This window comes from Ixodes scapularis, unplaced genomic scaffold (assembly GCF_016920785.2).
Source record: "Ixodes scapularis isolate PalLabHiFi unplaced genomic scaffold, ASM1692078v2 PGA_scaffold5__190_contigs__length_132052651, whole genome shotgun sequence".
In the NCBI taxonomy this organism is placed as follows: Eukaryota; Metazoa; Arthropoda; class Arachnida; order Ixodida; family Ixodidae; genus Ixodes; species Ixodes scapularis.
In genome coordinates, this window is record NW_024609880.1 from 77,012,133 (window position 1) to 77,021,581 (window position 9,449).

A 9,449-nucleotide genomic window follows, 5' to 3' on the forward strand; every position below is an offset into this window, starting at 1 on the left:
GCGCTGCGTCTTTCCTAGCCTTCGCTGTGCAAGGGAAAGTCACGATGAACCGGTTCACTAAAGGAGGCACTGAACCACTTTCTGCGATAGTCTGTTTATAGTCATAACTCAGTCTTTGGGGCTGTAAGAACCCTAATGAACCAAGCATTACATTCGTGCGTGGCCGATTTCTCCGTTAGAATCGGTATCAAAGATCGATTACATTGGAACTATCGCAGACATCACAATGCGCCTTTGGACGAGGAGAAGCCGTTATTCTTGTTCGATTGCGCCTTCTGGTGTCTGCAATAGCTCCGAGGTAATTATTTTGAGACCGACCTTAATAAAAAAAAAAAAAAAAACCTCGGCCTCTCATAATTTTTTTATTTAGTGTGCTTTAAATTATGTCCCTAAATAGACTATCGTAGAAAGTGAAGCTAGGGATGAAGTTACACTATTCGATTCAAACTATTATTCGCACAGCCCTACAAAAAAAAAACGAATTTGGCAGAGACACTTAAGACTGCTTACGTGTAGGAATGTAAAAGTATTTCTACACGCAGCGCATTCCTATAAGCAGTGCGCCACGTCTTCCTTTTTCACACGGCACTCCGGCGGTGACATCACGCTCCCCCAATGCGCATGCGCGGCGAACCCCGACGGCTTCACGACGGCTTCTGTGACGAAGCATCCGCGTTGCTGTGTTTTTCTTTGCGTTTTATTTCTGAGGCGCATCCGCTTTGACCTTGAGCGCCCCAGGCGGCTTCCGAGACGAAGCATCTGCGTTGCTACGCTTTTCTTTGTTTTTTATTTGTGTGAGACGCGTGCTTGATGACGTATCGGTGGGACCATCTTTCCGGCGCACAACGCCGCCGCTTTTTCGCACAATGGAACAAGTAAAGGCCCGTTCACACTGTGCCATTTCTTACGTTAAGTTACGTTACGAACTCTTACGACAACTTTCGTTACAGCCGCTTATGATCTGCGCGTTCACACTGTACCCCGCCGTCCGTAAGAAAGAACCAATATGAATCCTCTGGTAATGATTACGGTCAGCCAATAGCGTATTATCCAACATGGCTGCCGTCCGCGGTGCCCGCGTGGTACATCGCTGGCCCCGCCTCGATTGCAAAAAATGCAATTGCGCTCTCGAAGAAGGGCTAAAACGCCTACAATTTTGCGACAGTCCAGTACAATATTTTCATCACTTGCGCTATAGACCCTTTCCGAAATTCAGTCTGGCCACTTTGATCACTATCATCATCATCTGAAAAATGGCATATGCGCCATACCAATGGCGGCTTTCTATTTACTGATGAAGGAACATGTTGAAGATACTCCTAAGCTGAGGATTCTAGGCCTATACATTCTAGACGTTAGCACGTTGCGAAACAGGAATTGAATGCAAGCGCTGCGTAAGTGTTCATTTCTCTAATTCGAGCCCAGTAAACCTGTTAGTGGCACAAAATCGACTTCGAAGCCCCTTGACTTATAGAACTTTATCAAGGCGTCTGTATGGGTTGGCGCTTCGCTCTGACTGGTTGCATCGTTGTGGGAATCGAGACTGGATGAGATGATCTAAAAAAACCTGTATAGCGAAAAGTTTATTCTAGTCTGCCGTTGACATGCAAAAGTGACGGTGCCCGATAAAATACTGCAGGCTACGGGTTAATTGCCGCCATATGGCAAAAGTTAAACCGCCATTTCAGCCACCAGATGGCACTGAATTTCGGAAAGGGTCTATTGGTATACCCTAATTATTTATTTTGCTCGTGAGTTGTTAGCTCTGTCAACGCACTTATTTCAACTATCAAGAAGAGCCGTGTTTCGTTAGTGTTACTATGGACACCTCCGTTCCTCCCAAACATTTTCCATAATGTCAGTCGTCCAAAACAACGAGACTAAAGGTTGATGACGACGAGAACGAACTATATAAGAGGAGGTTGTTGAAATAAACTTGTAGCTGAGTTTGAGACCTGTCTGTTTTTTCTGTTACTTCTGCTCTTCTAAAAAAAAAACCAGTCTCAGAGTAAACGACGAAATGGTTGACTAAAGACATATTTACCCAGTTCATTCCCGAAAAGTTTGTCTATACAGCGGGGCTCATATTAAAGAGAAATTAATATATGTTGGGTAGTCTGGTCTAGAAATATTAATGGCAATGATACAACGAACACTGCTTTAAATTCTAAGTAATTAAGGTTTGACAGAGAATAAATTAATTCGTGTAATTCACTCGTTCGTCTTAGCATGTGCAAGTAGCGGCGAGAAAAATACACACTTGCCTGTCGTAACATTTTCCTCCGCCGCACCTATTTTCCTCTACCGCTTTCCTCACGTCTGGCCACTTTGCGTCTGCTGCTCCGTTCGTTCTCTTCCGGAAGTTGACGTGCGTACGTCACGTCCGGTTTGTCTCGTAATTGGTTTTCATCCAGTAGTCAGTGAAGAGGACTTACTCCGGAATCGTCAGCCAGGCCCGCCTACTGCTGCTGCGCAGCGCTATATCAGAAAACAAAATGACCGAGCAGCGAACGATGAGGTACTCGTACGTTTCATTGTCAGCGGATACAAAAGAAGAAGACAACGCATCCCAGGAACTCAGCTTCAAAGCCAAGCTATTACTGGACACTACAAACAATCGACGGACCGTTATCTTGAAATCCTTGGCACGGATATACCGGTGCCCTCTTGATACGTGTATCCTAGCCCTTTAGTTTTAGTTTGCGTCGGACACTGAGGACTGGTGGGGTCGAGCTCTTCCCCGGTTATTTGAGGAGTCGTCGTCGTCTTGGGCACTGGGTAAGTTTAAGCACATTATTACACTCACTTGTAAGATTTGAAAACAAAGTACGGAGGTTGATGAAGGTGGTAGGGGAAAGTTGAAAAATAATCTTCAGGGGTCCTAAATTCGTCAAACACAAAGCTGGAGCTCAAAGTTCGTAGAGAGTGCCGATCATTGAACGTTGGTGAAAGAAGCGTGAAGTCATCATTTTGATAGGCCATCAGTGCGCTTCGTCAACTTCTGTCCCAAGTTTGTGTTTTACGAGTCTAGAGGCTCTTTTTCGAAACTTGTATTAAATAAACACCACTAGAGGGTTAATTTTTCGTCTGTTATCGTTGCGCTCTTTTATCGATCTGTCTAGGAGACTCAGTCGCGTGATCATTTTCCTTCCCTTCCTACTGCCGGAGTTTTAGAGTCCGTTTCATTTCCGGTCTATCTTTCACACCCCCAGATGGCTCTTGTGATGGCTGCGGCGGCCAGCTACTCTTGCTCAAGTTCGCCCGATCTTTATGGTGTAAGCCACGAACAAAGCTCAGTCCATCAGGAGCCCGTTGATGCTAATTGAACGTCCACTTGCTCGTCCTTTTTTTTTGCGTACTTAGTTCTGTTTTGTTCAAAGTCATATTTTACAACAACCTCCCCCGGGTGAGGTATTGCGGTATCTCAGAGTTACTAAACTTCTAGGATACAAAAACTGACTGAATGGGTCGCTTGAGGTCGCGTCCACTGGGTGGCTTATGTGTGCAGGACCGCACCCTGCCGCCTCTTCCATTAAATGTCTGACGATCTTCCTTCAGGATGACCAAGTCACCCTTATGAAGGCTCCGTGACGATGCCGGTGTGCCGAGGTGGGCCGATCTCAATTCTAATAAGTATTCCCGGCGCCACCTTCGCCGAAAAGGTATCCACGGTTTTGCTATGGTACTTCCAGCGGCGCGACATTTCTGTCCCGCTGTTAGACGTTTCCACCGGCAGGCGGTGGGGTGGAAGAGTCGTCAGCTTACACCCAACGAGAAAATGAGTCGGCGACAACGTCTCCGGCTAATGAGCGTCGTGATGGGAAAACGTCAGGGGGCGCCAAATAACCACGTGCCTTCACCTCACAGAGATCTGTTGCAAGTTCTTCGAAGTTTAAACCGCTTCTCCCCAACACTTTTTGGAGTGACCCTGTCACAGTTCTGACCAAGCATTCGCAAAATACACCCCACCAAGCCGCTCTTCCTACAATATATTTCATCGGATCTAATGCCTAGTAAAGTAGCACTGCATTTCCTCGTTTTGCACTGCAAGGAACATATAGAGATCCCTTGATGCTCGCCTGAACGTGAGTGCATTGTCCGAGTACGCCGTCGTGCAGATCCCTCGTCGGGCCATGAAGCGTCTGAAGGCCAACAGGAAAGCGGTGGCCGACAGGTCACTGACGAGCTCGAGGTGAACCCCACGGGACACCGCACGGGTGAAGAGAGCCATGTAGTACTTGCGAGCCTCCTCCTGATATCCGTACCTCAAGGGGCCCGCAATGTCCACACACACAACGTTGAAGGGATCGCCTCTGGTCACTCGGTCGGCTGCGGGCACCAAGGTGGAGGGACAGCTTCGTTTGTGGCGCGTTGCTTCAGGATTTGTTTACGATCTGCCATCCTCTGATGATCCAGCATGATTCCCCTAGTTGAGCCAGATTGTCCCGGACTCGAGCGTGCAGCAGGCGAACATGTTCTTTTCGTACGAGCAAGAAGATGAGCGGAGGGTCACCTGGTAGCATAATGGGATGTTTGGCACTTTCCCGGTTACTAATGAATTGTAAACGTCCGTCAATTCGTACGAGGCCCTCCTCGTCGATATACGGGTTGAACGACGTTATAGACAACTCCCTTGCGAGGGGCATTCGCCGGGTGAAGCTCTTGATGTCCTCTCCAAAAGTTGTTTTTTGGACAGTGGCGAACCAATACGCCTCAGGTGTTAATAGTTTGTTCGGTAGTAAGTGGTCAATTCCGTTTTCCTTCTTTGTTTGTGCAATTATATGCAACGCGTTAAATCCACGCGGTTCCCCGGACAACCCTGGTGTAAGAGCTGTACTCCTCTACATTCATGATTGCAGGGGGCGCTGTTGAATACTGGAATTACCGACACTTTCCTCTTCTCCAGGTAGCACTCTGATATTAATGTAGTTGATTCTTCATAGTCGGCCAGCATGACTCAGGTCCATTCAACCAGCTAAATCCGTTCCACCAGAGTGCGCTTTCCAGTAAGGCTGATGGCAGGATTGTGCGTGTCAAGAGGTCTGCGGGATTTTCAGTTCCAGAGCAGTGTCCCCGATTCTTCGAATCCGTCAGCTGCTGTACCTGAGTCACCCGGTTGCTACGAAGTGCCTCCACCGGTTAGCCGATCCCCTTGTCAAATAGACGGCCACGGTTGAGTCGGTTCAAAGGAGTGTATAAGTGTTCTCCAAGCGTAACACCTTGGTCATGTAGTGCAACAGTCGAGCACCGATCAGAGCTCCCATCAGCTCGAGGCGTGGGAGCGAGAGGCGCTTGAGAGGAGCTACCCTGGGTTTGACCGTGACTAAGTTTAAGCTCACTTTTCCACATCTTTTCTCTGTGGGGATATACGCCACTGCGCCGTATGCTTTTGAACTTGCTTCACAGAGATGTGTAACACTTTCTTCGACTCATCGCTATCGCTCCGAAAGTCTTGTACGAGCATTCTCGCTACGGACACGTGTTAAATTCAAGGCAGCTCCCTGCACCACTGAACCCACTCGACCCTCCGTTCCTCAGGCAAGAGCTCATTTCAATCGACTCCGAGCTCCCACATCTCGCTACGGACACGTGTTGAATTCAGGGCCAGCTCCCTGCACCACTAATCCCACTCGACACTCAGTTCCTCTGGCAGGGATTAATTCCAATCGACTACGAGCTCCCACAGCCTCCGGGAACATAATCTTGACGCTTGTTATTATGAGAGCTAGAAATCCAAATGGATCTAAACTCGTCGTCACCTGAAGTACTAATCTCTTGCTGTTCAATCTCGACAAGAGAAAATCGATGAGGGAGGTGATTCTGTACTCGAACTTATCTGTCCGCAGGCTCTAGCCCCCTCCTAGGACCTTTGCTGCACCCGCGTGTTCAAAGTTAGCATAGGTAAGTTTGGTCTCCCCGTCTTCCAACGTTCCTATCAGTCCTAAATCGTTACACATTAACTTCTGGAGTCGCATTCCGGCGCGATTCATGATTTCGGCCGTCTCCTCACAAAATATTCTCGCCTCCTGCTGGTTGCCCACTCCCGTGACAAGGTCGTCCACATAGAAGTGGTCCCGCAGAACATTTGCCGTCGCCCTGCAAGCTTCTGAGATGATGCTCTAGTGTAGCAGCTAGCAGAAAAGGGCTTGACGTCGCGCCGAAAGGCACACGTGTCATTTGATTAAGTCAATACTGCTGTAAGTTCTTCGCAGTCCCTTGGCATTCTTTCGTACCAAAGGAACCGTACTGCGCTCCGATCTCTTTCCGAGAGTGACACCTGCAGTTAGGCCTTCTCGATGTCGGCGATGACAGCGATTTTGTGGGTGCGGAGCCTGATTAGCAGGTCGATCAGCTGTTGGTTCAATTTTGGACCACTTTCTAAAACGTCATTTAGAGAAAGTTTACCTCCCATACTCGACGATACGTCGAAGGTCACTCTCAGCTTAGTTGTTTGACTTCCGTGACGCACAACCGCCTGGTGTGGCATGTAATAGACCGGGCCCTTCGGCAAGGTTGCCTTTTTTCTCGACTCGTTCGGCGTGGCCTTTTGTGACGTAGTCTCGGACGCAGTGGTCACGCTTTATCAAAAACTGTTCGTTCCTTAAGAGACGGGCGGTTTGTAATCTGAGACGGCTCTCAGCTTTTTCCAAGTTGTTCGTAAACTTTTTGGCTATTGACTTCCATGAAAGCGACAGCTGGTAGCGATCGTCTTGGAATTCGATGGTTTCTTGGTGATTCTGAAGTACGGCGTCTTGGTGGCTTGTTGTGGGTTGGAGTTTTTTTATTCCAAGGTGCTTGAGCTCCCAGAACGACTTGAGCTGCGTGGATATTTCGTTGTCAATTTCCTCTGACACGATTACCCTCATTATGCTTCTAGGGGAGGTACAAATCGCCGTCGATCTGGTTGTTCCCGCCTGGCCTTGCAGGGTCCATCCGGAGGTCGTGTCTACTGCCATCAGTGTAGGGGTTAGACGGTCATGGTATGCAAGGCTGCTGCTGAAGCAATAGGGCCTGTCTTGTTGCCTTTCTTTTTGTAATGCCCAGGCTCCTCGGTCGGCTGGTGTCTCTGCGCCTCTACCGATTGCATTTTCTCGCGAGATTCGGTCTCTTTCTTTAGGACGCACCAAAAAGTCTCTAATTAATCGTCCTCCGCTATTTTTTCGTCTTGTCTCCGATAGTCTCCACGGGCACGGCTTTCTTTAACACGGTTAGCAGCAATACTCCGTATGTGCTAACACTGACCCCGAGAGCTTTAAGGCTCCTCACACCCGTCAGCGCCTCGTCAATGAGGGAACGGAGTTTGTGGACGCCTTGGAATTTTCGTACCGGTTGTATATGCTGAGCAGCCTCGACAGATGATCGGCGATAATGCGGTGTTTTCGGCCAAACCTTTCCCGAAGAATTTTGAAAGCCTGCTCGTAATTTGCCTCTGTCAGGTCAAGCCCTGCCACAGCCACGGCTGTCTTTTCTCTGAGGTAGCTGCTCGGGTACTTGAATTTATCGACCCTCGACACTGTCAGGTTCGCGTTGATAGTTAAGTCGAACTGACTCCAGAAACCCCCGCCGCTCCACGGTTCCCGTGTTCACCTTCAAATTTCGATATCTCCCATTTGGGGAGCTTTACTGCTGGGTGGGTCTGTTCGACTGTCATGCTCGTTCTGGCGTCAGTGTTGGTTGGTGAACTTGTCAAGGCTCTGTCACTCAGGCAGGCCTTATCTCTGAGCATGACCTTCAGTTTAGTCTGCTGCGCTGATCCTCTCCTTGTAGCCTTCGCTGCATGTAATCTCCTCTTCTAAGGCCTCGTCTTCAATTCCTTGCTCAATATCGCTATCGAGTTCATTGAGCGAGTCCTCTTTCAGAACGAGAAGGTCAAATTTGGTTTCCAGCTCACCGACAGTCGTTGGATCCGCTATGGCGGCGGCTTCGTTGATAAGCTTGGTTGGCGCTGATAGCACCACAGTCCGCTTTCGCTTTGCTCCGTCGGTAAAGGCTGTTTGCGCTGTACCCGTCTTCTCTTGCAGTTTCTTCTCAAGGGTTACCAAATTGTTCAGGAATTTAATCACAACGTTGCTTTTGTCACTCAATTTCACTTTTAAACGGAGAGAGTTAATTTTGTGTCTGTCATCGTTGCGCTCCTTTGTCGATCAGTCTCGGAGACCCCGTCAACCCCGTTCCGTGATCATTTTCCTTCTCCTCCTTCCGCCGACGTTTCAGATTTTGTTTTGTTTCCGATCTTCTTTTCGCACCCCCAGATGTATCTTGTGATGAACGGTAGCAGCCATATACTCTTGCTCAAGTCTAGAGGAAAAGGTCCGCCATTTTCTTATGCATTCTGGCTGCTGCAAGCGGCGGAACATTGAGGCAGGCCTCTGGAGTCCCGCGCATGGTTACCAACTAGCTTTACGTCTTCGCTAGATTTCACGGTCTTCCTAGGGACAAATTCACGTACTGACCGGTGGAAAGATATTCTCTTTCCTTTCGAAGCTTTCGTTTTGCATAGAAAGCAGGTGTACTGTACGGCATCGCGTCAACGCAAAACTAAACCAAATGAGTGGCTTCGCGCTAGGGTTATGATAGGCGCGCCCCGGGAATACGAAACCGCGTAACCACCAGATTTCCGAGATTTCGGCAGAAGAGAATTTAATTCAGCGTAATGAGTATACTGCTTTTTATAAGCGTTAGAATAGCTCTGAATTTTGTTTACAACGTTAAAATATCACTCTTTATTGTGCTGAGAGTTTTCAGTCTTCGCGGTTACCATTGCGACTGTCGTCCTTCAGCTGGCAACATTGGTTTCTTTCTCTCGTGTTCTGTCACGCTCTTTCACGATCTTTCACTCTGGACTCCAGATGTCGGCGCACAGGATTTGCAACTCCTCCTCACCCACCTTGACCTTTACACTCTGTGATAAAGTTCGCCCGATTTGGTGTAAATATTACGTGAGGCCGCGGGCGAAGCTCAGTCCGTCAGGAGCCTGCTGATGTTACTTAAACATCCTCGTGCACGTATTTTTTTTTTTTTTTTGTGGGGGGGGGGGGGGGGGGGGATTTAATTTTGTTTCGTTCAAAGTCACATTTTACAACAAATCGTTTGGCGTCGCGCGATATAAATTAATTTAAATCTTGAAAGAAAACACAATGAAAGTCCAAATGCCCAATGGTGATCGTATTTCGGCGCCTGAGCTGAAGGATTGCACAGAAAAGATACAATTATAACGCTGAGGCCCTGGCAATCGTTTTGGCGTCGCGCAATTTGAAATTAAGGTCGCGGAAATGTGTTTTTGTAAATCTAAATGACTGCTTTACGTCATTAGACACTTGTGAACGCTTTTTATTTTGTACACTTTTTGCTAAGGCCCCAAATTCCGTCGCAATATGAAGAGTTTTCTCTTTGTTTTTTTTTTTTTTTTTTGTTTTTTTCATCACACGTTATCATCCACTACCGGATGT